Raw genomic sequence first — 13,440 nt, 5'->3', positions numbered from 1 at the left:
ATTTCAAAGTTTGGTAACACAGGTGTTGGTAAGAATTATGACAAACAGGCATTTCCTGTAACTGACAGAGTGTCTGATAGATCCAGTGCTGTGAAGAGCAATTTGGCAATATATGTCAAAATTTAAAATACAAAAAATCCTTCGCCCAGAAATTCCACTACTAGGAATTATCCTACAGGTAGAATTACACATATGTGAAATGATACACGGACAAAGCATTTATTTCACCGACAGTAAGAGCAGAAAACTGCAAACAACTTAAACATCCATCAATAGGGGACCGTGTTTTACTATTACAACGCCATTAAAGGAACAGGCGTTTCTCTATATAAACTGGTAAGAATGATCTAGATAGATCATTAAGAGTGTAGAATATGCTACCTTTTCACCAATGCTTACAAGATCACGTAAGATGTCTTGTTTGCTAATGTTAATGTCATTGGTATTAAATTGCTGAACAGAATATATTTTAAACATTTTCAATGTTTTAAAATGATTTTTAAAATGCTCTAATGAACATGTCCAACAATGGGTATTATTATCAAACTTTTTCATCTTTGTAAATTTAACAAGTGGAAAATGTCTTACTTTTGTTCTGATTGGCAATTCTTAAATTCTGAGCATAGTTGAGCGTCTTCTGGTAAGCTTACTGACCATTTATAATTCTTCTATTAAATGTTTGTTCATTCATTTGCCAATTTTTCTCTGTAGTTGTTATTCTATCTTATTTATTTTAAAAGCTTTCCAAATAGTCAGAAATAATCACTTTGGCTACTTTTTGTTTCAAATCTGTTATTTTTTTTTAACCTTTCTTCTATTGTTGGGGAGACATCTTCCTGTCCAAGAGTCAAAAAAAAGATACACCTTTTCATGTATTCAAATTGGAGCCCTGGTGGCACAGCGGTTAAAAGCTTGGCTGCTAACCAAAAGGTCGACAGTTCAAATCTACCAGCCGTTCCTTGGAAACCCTATGGAGCAGCTCTACTCTGTCCTATAGGGTCATTATGAGTCGGAATCAACTCGACAGCACCGGGTTTTCAGGTCTTCAAATCTTCTCTGATGACCTTCAGTACAATTTTTATGTTTTCTCCGTGTAAGTCCTGCATCTGCATATTTCTTATTAAGTTTACTTCTAGATATCTTACCCTTTTTTTTTAAAATAACAATTATGAATGGAATTTGTTTTTCTACTATATTTATCAGGTTATTATTTGTATATAGGAAAGAGTGATCTATATTTAAATCCATAATTTGTTTTCAATTATACTAATAATACATTAATACATTACTGTATTTAAAATTTAGGTGAATCAAAATTTCTTATAAAAAATAAGCTATTTTAAAATATTAATTATATAACCAGACACCTTATTGAATTCACTTATTGTTTTTCATGAAATTTAGCGGATTTCTTTAGGTTTTTCAGGTATAGTCATATCACTGCCATAATAATGAAAATTTTGCCTCCTTCTTTCCGTAACATTTTCTCATCTCATTTTGGCTACTCCATCCAAAATTAAGTAACATTATGGTGCAATGGTTGACATAGGTATAGTACATAAGCTATTATAAAAAATATGACATAAATGACATACTAAAAATTATAAAAATAATACAACGAATATATTTAATACATATATGCCATTAGTGTCTAATATTTATTTTGTAGGCAATCCAACACTGTTGAAGATTTTTTCATTGGGGGGTAGGAAAAGATAAGGTGATGCCACTTTGTAAGGTTAATCTAATTAGTATCTGGAGGCCTATTTAGTAATTCACAATGGGAACTTTCTCTTTGCAGGCTATGTGGGAATGAAAATCCAAGTAGGGATCAGAGATCTGCTTATTAAGTATAAGGACCATGGAAGGACTAGAGATAGACCTGTTAAAACCTGCGGGGCTAGGCACCACCCAGCTTTTCTTCTGCCAAAGACTTGAGTGCCTTCAGAGACATTAAGTGGCTGGGACTCATCGTTATGAGTCGGAACTGACTCAATGGCAATGGTAATTATCTATGAGACTGTGGAAGGGGTGGATCTGCGTGTGGGTTGTGATAGGGCATTTCTAAGGGTGAGGTTGAATAATAGCTACTACTTTCCTGGAACCAAACAAAGCTCAACTACCTGGCTTCTCAGCAGCCATACCTGCAATGACTGTGTTAGGGCAGTATAGCAGAAAACTACTGAACTACTAGGTCTCAGGTACTGTGATGGGCATTAATGGGAATACAAATATGATTGCCCCAGGAGTCCTCACACTGTGCCTGGCACATGTTAAATGCACAGTAAAGAGTGTCTATTAATATTGATAACAACTGGTATCTCACAGGTTGGGAAGGGGAGCAATTCTGTGCTACTAGCATGAAAACATATTAGTACCATCATGGACGCCATTTCTGTTTGAAGAATGATGAAACATTATATTAGAAATTAATGAAAAAATGTATTTGGATTCATTAGCACCTTTGCTTACTCATCCACCCTTTCAATCATTTATCCTTCATTCAACAAATGTTTTTCTAGTGCCTTTTATGTATATCTCTCAGGCAATCTGTCAGCCACTGGTTAAGTACAAGGATTAAATGTAAGCTAAACACTTGGTTGGCTCATATGCCTAATTTTGACCATGGGAAAAAGATAATCTGGGGTAAAGTTTAAAAGTGGCCCTACTCCTCTATGGGAATGTGAAAACTGTGTAAGTCAGTATTAAACTTACTCACATGCCAGGGCACTCAGAAGTCTTGGTGTTCTTTGTAGAACTCATGAATAACATATTTTGTTACATCACAAGAACAAGATAAACTTTTATTAGCAAGAATCACATACTGTTGTATTTGATATATTAAAGCAGCAAATACAGAGGGAGCATGGGGGAGGGTAGAAAATGAAGTGGCTTAATCAAGCATGATTTGTGATTTTTTAGTTTTTCTATTAAAATTCATTGGATTCTGATTCATATATTTTCTGTGGGAGTGCTTGCTAGTTTGAAGAAGGTATTCCCTTGAGATGAGAGTACTACCCAAGAAGGTTACTTGGCTGACCAAATGGGGCCCCATGGAATGAAAGTGCCTTCTCCCCCTCTTAGCTGGTAAGAATCAGTAAAGACAGCGCTCCTGCAGAATCTGGCAGGTTTTAATGGTCCTGGAGGATTTACACAGAGGTGAAACAAGCTGTCATGTTTCCAAGATAAGAAACACTAAGATAAGCAAAACCAGATGACTGAATTTGCTGTAACTAGAGACTCTATGGCTACAATATGTCCAAAACTGAATTCGCCTTTCCTTCCATTCAAGTCATAGCCAATTTGAATCATGAAAAGTAGGATGGGGAAAAGCATTCTCCTAGATGAATACAACTTTCTTTTACCTGCACTAAATAAGATCCCCAGAAGCTTCTAAAAATATCACACACAACTATTGCATTTACTTTTATAAACAAACAGATTCAAGCTCATAAAGTCATAATTATGATTATGTACTTCCTCCCACCAATTATAAGCCAAGGTACAAATAACATTTGCAGAACCCTACAAAAAGACATTCTCAAGCACCAAAGCTCTGAGCAAAGCACAGTTTCTAAGAGAAGTGGGAAGCAGATCATCTTCCTTCAGCATTACTTTCCAGTCTGTTTTTACTGCTTTATCCGTTTTTTGTTCCCCTCACCATTACATGCCCAGTGTTAGGCACACAGTGGATGCTCAATAAATATTTACTGGATTAAAAAAAACTGACAAACATTTTATCTCCTACACAAAAGCCCCGCAAGAAACTTGATTCTTAACATTTTTTGTTTTTTCCCTGATTGTTTCCAGAGATCACAGGAAGAACAATATGGAATCATTGGCTAGAATATCCTTTTTTAAAAAACATGCTATATCAGGAAGATAGAGCTGGATCTTCTTAGCACCCACCCACTTTGGAAAGGGGGTGGAATATGGATGGCATAAAGGGATAACACTCAGAATGCAATATTCTGGTAGTTGCAACCACAAAATATCAACACTGGGACCCTCTCCTTCTCGTCACCAGAAATAACTTCATCAAGTTGGGAATTACCCTGCCTTTTCTCTGCCCCTCTTCTCGAAAGTTGACATATTCATTTGAACCACAGGAGAAACTAGAGCTGTACTCAAGCTAATCTCAAAGTAAAGATACCAGCTCTATCATTTCATTTTTTCCCTTTACCAGGAAACATCTCTTCCCTGAATTTTATTCTGTGACACCAATCAAGGACAAGGGACGGGGCGGGGGGGGGGGGCCTGGGGAGGGGAACAGAAGCTTTTCCACAAATGTTAGGTTGGGGCAACTGGTTTTGTCTTAACATCTTGCAGAAAGTTTCTAATGATTGCAAAATCTCTCTTCTGGGAAACCTCTCTTCATTTTTACTTTCTACAGGCTTTTTTTTTTGGGGGGGGGTGGCAGTGGTGGTATTACTTTTAATTTGTGATTTAAGTCTCTTGAAGCCATTTTCTAAAGTTTCTGGGAAAGCTTCTCCTAAGTAGGCCAGAGGCCTTGAGGCAAAGCTTTTTAATATGCGTGATAAACAAGTACTTAGGAGTCTGTGGAACCTTTGAAAATATATGTGAAATGCTGAATATGTTTGGAAGTGCATTTTTATGGAGCATATTTGCATCATATTCTCAGTCTGGCATGTAATAAGATGCTTGCTTACTAAATATATGAATAAGAGAATGAATGAATGAGAAGCCCTTGAACATACCGAGAAGAAATGGTCAGAGAAGTTATGTGACACCAGGAAGCAGTGGTATCGGAGAAGTCTAAGGAAAGGAAGATTTCAAGAAAAGAGAGAGTGGTTAAACTGTCATATGTTGAAGAGAGGTCAAGTAAGATAAGGCCCGAAAAGTCCCTAGTGGCTTTAAAAACAAAGTGGTAGCTGGTGATCTTTAAAACTGGTAGTTTCACAGTCGGGGTATAACATTGCAGGTGAAAAATAAATAGGAAGTACAAAGTAAGAAACAGAAGGTAGAGACAATTCTTTAATTATGTCTATGAAGGGGAGGCAGGAAACAGAACGGAAACAGAATTACTCTAAGAAGGTCATTTTTTTTTCTTCTAAGATAGAAAAGACTTGAGAATGCCTAAATGTCAATGGGAAGGAGCCATAGATAATTAAGAAGTAAAGATCCTAAGAAGCAGGAGTAGGAAGGGATCCAGCACCTTGGGACAGAAGAGGGTCAACTTTTCCATTGTGAAAGGAGGGAAGGACAAAGAATGGGTCCCAGTGAAGTACATTTGAAGGTGTGGTGGCACTAATTCGAGAAAGTTTCCTTCTTAAAGTTTCTATTTTCTCTGTAAAAATGGTAGATAAAATAATCTGTAGAGAATGAAAGAGTAGGGGGCTTGACAGGCACAATGGAGAAGGTGTAAGGTAAGTGGAAAAAGTTTAAAATAGCTCCTGTGGAGAATAGGAAAACTAACGAAGGAAACAGAGAAGACTTGCCAGGTAAAGTCACGAACATAAATTTGTATCGTTACTACTTTTCTCCAGTATGTGGTTTTTTCTATGAAATCTTTCAAGCAGAAAGTGTTTCTAAGAAAAATCCCCACAAGCCAAAGGCCACCTTCTCTATTTTTCACATGGAATCTGCAGTCACCTGGCATAACGATGGAATTTGGGGAAGGGAGGGAAACTGAAACTACATGCCAAAGTCTTCAGTGAATGAAAAGGAATGACCAAGAATGATATGGACAGAAAGGGTCAGAAAGTGACAGAGTCAGATTGTGTGAGCACCAAAGAAGCAGGGAATTGTAATAATGTATAAGATCAGGATTAGGGAATGAGGAAGATAATTGCTCCTCCTGGCTCCAAATGAAGCTAGCTGATGGCAAGAGACCACAGGGCCAAGGCTGCTAATCAGCTTATAATGCTTGAGATAAGTTAGCATAGGATGAATTGTCCTGTGAAAAATGTTAATACTGCCCCTGTTGACAAACACAGCCACAAAACTGCTTAGAGTGCCTCCTCAAAGGAACCTGGCTATCCAAGGTACCACAGCTTTTCTAAAGCCCTTGGCACGCTCTCTATCCCTTGGGCAGGATCGCTTATGTCCTCTCCCTACCCTGTACATACTTTCATCACAGCACAGGACTTACTTCATTGCACTGATGTGTTTAAATGTCGTTTTCACATAGATACCTACAGGGCTGGGGGCAAGATGCAGTCATTTTTTTCATGTCTCTCTCTTAACTCTGCAGGCACTTCATAAACGCTATTTGTTAAATGAAAGAGTTCTCACAGTTAGCAAATTAAGGGACGGTACATAAAAAAAGAATAATCTGACTATGAAAATGGGTCATAAAGCATTTAGGCTTTTGACTATAAAGAATGACTTTCTAATAAAGATTAAAAAAGAAATGTAATATTTTTTCACCAACTTGTCAGATAACATTTCTGAATACCCCATATTAAAAGAAATTATGGCCGAGACCTCTTAGGAGAATAAAGTTGTTAGTGAACTTCTAAAATCATCTACCTTCCATATACCATACTAAAAACAACAATGCTGTCTCAAATTAGTAACATTCCATTTGCACTCCTTGTTTTCTAAAATCATTCAAGGATTTATTTGTCCTAGAGTTTAAAATGAAACGTTTATAAATTCATCTTTAATGTTGGTAAATAACGTGATAGTAACAGAGTTTTTAAATTTTGCTTCTGATCCTCCTTTCAAATACATATGCCCTTTCTGATTTTATTGAGTTCCTGACATTCTCTCCAAATGTCAAACTTTTCAATTCATCTATATTTGATAAAAATTCATAAACACAGGGGGAAGGTATGTAAAACAAAGTGAATATATCATACGATTTCAGCTAGGGTAAATCCACACTTTGGGGGTGGGAAGGGAGAAGAGAGTGTACTGAAAGGGAGAAGAAGTTGTGGAAATGGTGAAAGTTTTAAACACAAAAAATTCTGAGGCGGTACAAGGCAATCACTAGGAACTTAAATAATTTTTTAGTTACTGAAATCAAAGAATATATTTGCTCCAAACTCAATGATAAATATCACTCCCCCTTTAGTTCTCCAACCCTTTCAACTAATAGGCCTTTAAATAATAAATTTAAATCTTTGAAAGTCTTATAAAATGAATTATTTTATTTGAACTCATAAAATAATTTCCTGTGGGTCTTTGGTCTTATTTTCCTTTCAGCTTGATGAATTCAGGAAAGTATGCATTTATACAGTCTGTGCAAAGAAGTAACTATTAAAAGAAAGGAACACTATTCTATACTCATGATTGCATAGGCAATAAGTTACGAAGGAATAAAAACAGTGTTTTTGTGAAAAAGTGCTCCAAAGAAAGCAAACTGATAGCAGAAATTCAGATAAATTAGTGGTCAGTGTTCATTCAGTAATGGTGTGCTGTAATGTGGTACACAAAATTTTATTTTAGTAGAGGAAATTTGCGTAGCTATATAAATGACTACTCCTGTAGCAAAAAAATCAAACCTGTTGACGTCAAGTCGACTCCGACTCATAGCGACCCTATAGGACAGAGTAGAACTGCCCTGTTTCCAAAGAGTGCCTGGTGGGTTCGAACTGCCAGCCTTTGAGTTAGCAGCCATAGCTCTTAACCACTACACCACCAGGGTCTCCTATAGTTGGTCTTGAAAAGTTGGGTATACAGGAATATATGCTTTACAGAATTCTGTGAAGAAAATTATAAATATAGTCATATTTACAAATTGAAGGGATTTTGGACATTCTGGATCTACGCATCATGAATATAAAATAGTTTCCTGTATCCTAAAAATTTCCATGTTTAGATAAACCTCTGTGTTGTTTGAGGGTAAGATATTTTTTGTTGATTTTCCCAAACCCCTTCCTTATGATACCTCACATAGTGTTGGCTTTTCTGGCCACGGGAGAACGTAGAACTGGTTATCTCCAGAGAACAGACACAATTCTATAGTAATTTCTGTGCCCCTTTCCTGGTTCTAACTGAAATTATAGACCTCGTCAGACATACTATAAACATGGTTGGGATAATTTCTCTAGTTACATTATCTTGAACTTGCCCATCCCAACACTAGAACACTTTCCTGCCCACTCATACAGCTTCAAAATTTCTTTCAATTATAGTTTATTTTTATCATTTATAACCCAGAAACTTCATAGTATCTGTATATTTAGAAGGATAGTACACTTAATCATCTTCAGAATATTCATAAAATTTAGTAAAAAAAATATCAAATGACATTTTCCAACTTTTCTTAAAATGAAAACTGTATACAAAACCATTTTCCTATACTTCAGCCTGTTTGAAAAATAAAATGTTTGATCTCTTGTTAAAAAGTCTGTCTGCCAGCATTCCAATTTCTATTATACCTCCTCAAAGAAAAAAATGTATCACATACTTGATTACAATCAACAACAATGAGTAATAGAAAAGATATTTGGAGAGACCACTGTTTTATAAGAGTATACTTCAGAATGCAAAAAATTATAGCAAAATACTTTTTGTACTTTTTGATACTATTTTACACTGAATTCAAATCGAACACAATTTTTTCCCATTTTTTATTGTGCTTTAAGTGAAAGTTTACAGATCAAGTCAGTATCTTATACAAAAATTTATATACACCTTGCTATATACTCCTAATTGCTCTCCCCCTAATGAGACAGCACACTCCTTCCCTCTACTCTCTCTTTTGTGTCCATTCGGCCAGCTTCTGACCCCCTCTGCCCTCTCATCTCCCCTATAGACAGGAGATGCCAACACAGTCTCATGTGTCTACTTGATCCAAGAAGCTCATCCTTCACCAGTATCATTTTCTATCCCATTGTCTAGTCTAATCCCTGTCAGAAGAGTTGGCTTTGGGAATGGTTCCTGTCTCGGGCTAAGACATAGTCTGGGATCTTGACCACTGGGGTGTTTCTAGTCTCAGTCAGACCATTAAGTCTGGTCTTTTTACAAGAATTTGGGGTCTGCATCCCACCGCTCTCCTGCTCCCTCAGGGGTTCTCTGTTGTCAAACACAATTGTTTTAAAAGTTGCATTTGTAATATGAAATCAAGACTTGCTTAATTAATTCAATAAACATTTACTCATCACTCACTACATACTCTGGTGACGCAGTGGTTAAAAGAGCTCAGGCTGCTAAACCAAAGGTCGGCAATTCAAATCCACCAGGTGCTCCTTGGAAATCCTATGGGGCAGTTCTACTCTCTTACAGGGTCACTATGAGTCACAAACCACTCGATGACAACAGGGATGCTACATGCCAAGCATTGTTCTGGGTACTGGGGATTCAGAAATAAAAAAGACAGACAAGGTTCCTAATTTTCTACTACCAAAAAGATTTTAAGGTTTAAATTTGGATTAAATCTGAATCAATTACATTAAAAAAAAAAAACATTAAAAGCAAATATATAATCTAGCAATAAAATGTTATGAAGTCACACGTCATAGAATCAGGATTGAAAAGCTCAGAGATCATCTACTATATTTCATCAATTATAAGATGCACATTATTTTACATTTTAACATCTCTGAAATCAGCCACATCTTACAATGTGGTCAGACCAGACAGCAATAGAGATGGGAGTTATCACTGCCCATATCAAGAAATTGGAAGAAACTCTCTGAGATGGGGTGAAGGGACCCTTGTAATGATTCTTGATGATCCCAGAGTCAATAAAAAATATAACAGTTCAAACTGTTCGTGTATTACAGGTGAGGAAAATAAAATTCAAAGAGGTTTAATGAATTGCCCTAAGTCATAAAGCAGGCTAGGTAAGACTAGTCCAGATTAGAGTTCCATTCTCATACTTCTTCTACTTAAGTATTTCAGTTAAATGGAGGGAAAGGGGTGTCATATAAAATAAGTAGGTAAGAACATAGTTTTGTGACTGTGGGCAAAGAGCTTCAAACTCTGTGTCTCAGTTTTTCCCATCTGTAAAACAGGGACTTAACACACGTAACTCAGAGCGTAGTTGTAGGCATTAAGTGAGATAATGTATGCACACTACTCATCACAAGGAGCCCTGGTGACACAATTGTCAAGCGCCAGGCTACTAACCAAAAGGTTGGCGGTTGGAACTTGCCAGCTTCTCTGCAGAAGAAAAGACCTGGCGATCTCCTCCCATAAAGATTTACAGCCTAGGAAGCCCTATGGGGCAGTTCTACTCTATCTTAAAGGTTCACTATGAGTTGGAATCAACTTGACAGCTTACATCAACAACAAGTGCTCCATAAATATTACCCTTTGAGATCAAAGTTTACATTTTGGCAGGAAATAATTTAAAGTTATCATTAATTATCCTATACATATTAATTATCCTATACATATTGAATATATGAAGCCTACCTTCAGTCATCTGACTAAAATACTGGAAAACTAAATAGACTAGTCAAATGTTTGAACTGGTTAATACAATAAAAATTTCCACCTTAACAATGCTTTGTCCATGTTCATGTGGTACTGTGCCAAGAACCCAGTAGAACTACCTGCAAAAAATCATAGAAAAATTAAGAATCAAGGCCATCTATGATGATCAAATTATTAAAAGCTCTGTGTGAAAATGCATCGGTAAGCACAAGCTCAAATAACATAGAAACAAGGAACAAAAGATTGAAAACGTATAAACAGAAAATTATTTTTGTTTCTTTAAAATACTATTCTATGTATTAATGCATGTACAAGAACCACAAGTTTTAGAGGTTAAATGAGCCACAAGTGTACGTGATTTGACCAGAGAGTGAGAATAATAAGTGTTCATGATTTATATATTACTTTTTTCTTTAATTTTTTAAGTGTTTTCTCATCTATTATCAACTCAGTGCTTTGCACATACAGGTAATTGTGAAAACAAATCCAAGGTGCTTTATAATGGCATTTTATTTTTTGTTCAAACACTGGGATATTCACATAGTGGGTAAATATATTTCTTTTTTGTTTTTAAGCCTCTCTGGGTCAGTTCTTCTAATCATTGAGGTTTAATTAAAAGTCCAAATTATAACACATTATATTGTGTAGAGGAGCCCTGGTGGTGCAGTGGTTAAGTGCTGGGCTACAAACTAGGAAGGCTGGTGGTTCAAACCCACCAGCCACTCTGTGGGACAAAGATATGGCAATCTGCTTCCATAAAGATTAAACCAAAACCCAAACCCATTGCTGTCAAGTAGATTCTGACTCACAGCGGCCCTATGGGGCAGTTCTACTCTGTCCCACACGGTTGCTATGAGTTGGAATGGACTTCAAGGAAATGGGTTTTATATTACATAAACCTGCTTTAAATATTTGTTCCCCCATTTTTGTTTCTATGAAAGTAGTTAACATTCTATATATGCATTCATCATTACATATTTCAAGCAAATAAAAGTGGTTTCAACTGAAATTCTGAATCCAGTTCAACTGAGATTTTGAATCCAAAAGACAGGTGGCACTTAAAATTAATTTTAACTACTATCCACCCAGACCTAATTTTAACTACTAGGAATCATTAATGAATCAACTCACATCTGTTCCCGTTTCACCCGATGACAAAGCCTATAGGACACCCTCCACGCAGGAAAAACAATTCAAATTAATATATCTGAATGATTACATTTTCAGAAGCTCTTGGTAGTTAATACCTTGTCTTGAGGTATAACTTTGGTGTCTTCGTGTTTTATTATGACAAGTGACCAGGAGCAAAGTTCAACAACTTTCTTACCATCTTAAATATTAACCTATTTTCTCATACTGGTTATTTAAAATTTTAGATAACAGGTCTAAAGACTGCTTTTGTTAAACTCTCACAAGCACTGACATCCAAATTTAAACCTTAAAACAATGAGATGACAATACGTGAACTTATCCTACTAATTCTGAAACTTAAAACTACCATTAAGTTTATGTTTACGTGTTTTAAAAAAACAATCACCAACTGCACTATACCCACCCTAAATATTTTCAATGATCAAAGTCGATACAGGGCAGGGCCGACTATGATGGAGTGTGGTTGGGTCAGCATGAAAAGACCAACTTTAAGCTCCCCACGGTGAGAGGACAGGCCACAGTGGGGCGCCCGCCGAGTCACGGTGCTACGGCCCCGCGAACTACAGCTCGAGGTTGCTCTCAGCGAGGCGCCCTGGAGTCTTGACCGCTCCCGAGCCATCGGCGCGCCCCACCTCTCTACATCCTAGAGTCCGGTCCGCCCCCTTCCTCCCCAGCTGGGTGCTGCACCGCCCGCCCAGCTACTGGACTGCGGGAAGTGACGGGAATAAAAACCCAGCACACAAAGAAGGCCCGGGTAGGAAACGGGGGCTCGGCCCCCACCACCCCCTTGAGTACATTCCGACAAGACTAAGACTTCTTTACAAAACTTGGCATCAAGTTAACCGGAAGCGCGGAGGCGCAGTTCCTAGGCTGTTTGGGAGACCTTGCCGCCCGAAACACTCATCTTTTGTCCCATAATATCCCACTCTGAAGGCCCAAGCTCTGGCCGCCTTTTGGAATCCTCGACTCGATTTCCACTGCGGGCCCTCACTGATGGACGGACATGACAGTTGCATCCGGGCATTTAAGGAAGCGGCAGTTTCTCCCGGAAGTGACGCAAGCGCGGAGGGATCCGCGTTGGGCTAAAAGAGACTAGGTCTGACAGGATCTCGGAAGCCGGTGCTGTTGCGGAGCCGGTGGCAATGGCGGTGAGGGATTCAGGGTTTTGAAGAACCAGCGCCTTCTGAGACATTTTACGTGCCAGTTTTTGAACTAAACACCAGCATTGGCATACTATTTTATCCTTTCATCAAAACAACCCAGGAGAGAAAGTATTATTAATGTTTAATGCGCATGGTGAAACTAAGGCTGGGAGAAGGCAGGTGATTTGTTCAATATCATACAGCTAGTATTTGGAGGAGCTGGATTGTAACCCAGGCAGTTTGGCTGCATAGCCTGTGCTTTTAACTTCCCTCATAGTGCATCTACTTATAAAAGTGCAAGCCCCTGGCACTTGGCATTCTGGTAACCCACTTACGCAAGTGTTAGGCTAACTTGAGCTCAGCATCCTATTATGCAAAGAATGTGGCCAAGTGACAGCCACTGCCTTTTTACAGTGGACACAGGGCTGAAATTTGTGTCAGGATCACTTTCGCAAACCCGGTGATCCTGGGATTTCACCTGGTGTCGCACCCCTTGCCTCTGGCATTTGCAGGGTTTTCCTTGCCTTTGCAGCGAAGATTAACTGAGGAAACTGCCGTAGGCTGTAAGACTCTGGGAAGAGCCCTGGTGGCGCAATGGTTAAAGCGCTGCTGCCTGCTGCTAACCCAGCCTCTCTGCAGGAGAAAAGACCTGGCAATCTGCTCCCATAAAGATTACAGCCTAGGAAATCCTACGGGGCAGCTCTTGTCTGTCATACAGGGTCGCTGTGAGTCAAAATTGACGTGATGACACACAACAACAGCAGCCAGGTGCTTATTAATTCAGGCCTGTTCAGAC

The 13,440-nt window shown here is 38.1% G+C and overlaps 1 long non-coding RNA gene across 1 annotated transcript in view; it reads right to left on the bottom strand.

Moving 5' to 3' along the window:
* Positions 1 to 13,072, bottom strand: part of LOC135227907 (uncharacterized) — a 36,922-nt gene extending 23,850 nt beyond the window's left edge. Inside the window, exon 1 of the long non-coding RNA XR_010318091.1 lies at positions 10,412 to 13,072. This is a non-coding gene — a long non-coding RNA (uncharacterized LOC135227907). The remainder of the gene's footprint in view (positions 1 to 10,411) is intronic.
* Positions 13,073 to 13,440: the final 368 nt, after the last annotated feature.

This window comes from Loxodonta africana, chromosome 16 (genome assembly GCF_030014295.1).
Source record: "Loxodonta africana isolate mLoxAfr1 chromosome 16, mLoxAfr1.hap2, whole genome shotgun sequence".
NCBI classification, from domain to species: domain Eukaryota; kingdom Metazoa; phylum Chordata; class Mammalia; order Proboscidea; family Elephantidae; genus Loxodonta; species Loxodonta africana.
The sequence above is the reverse complement of the archived record's forward strand: the minus strand, read 5'-3'. Positions and strand labels throughout refer to the sequence as shown.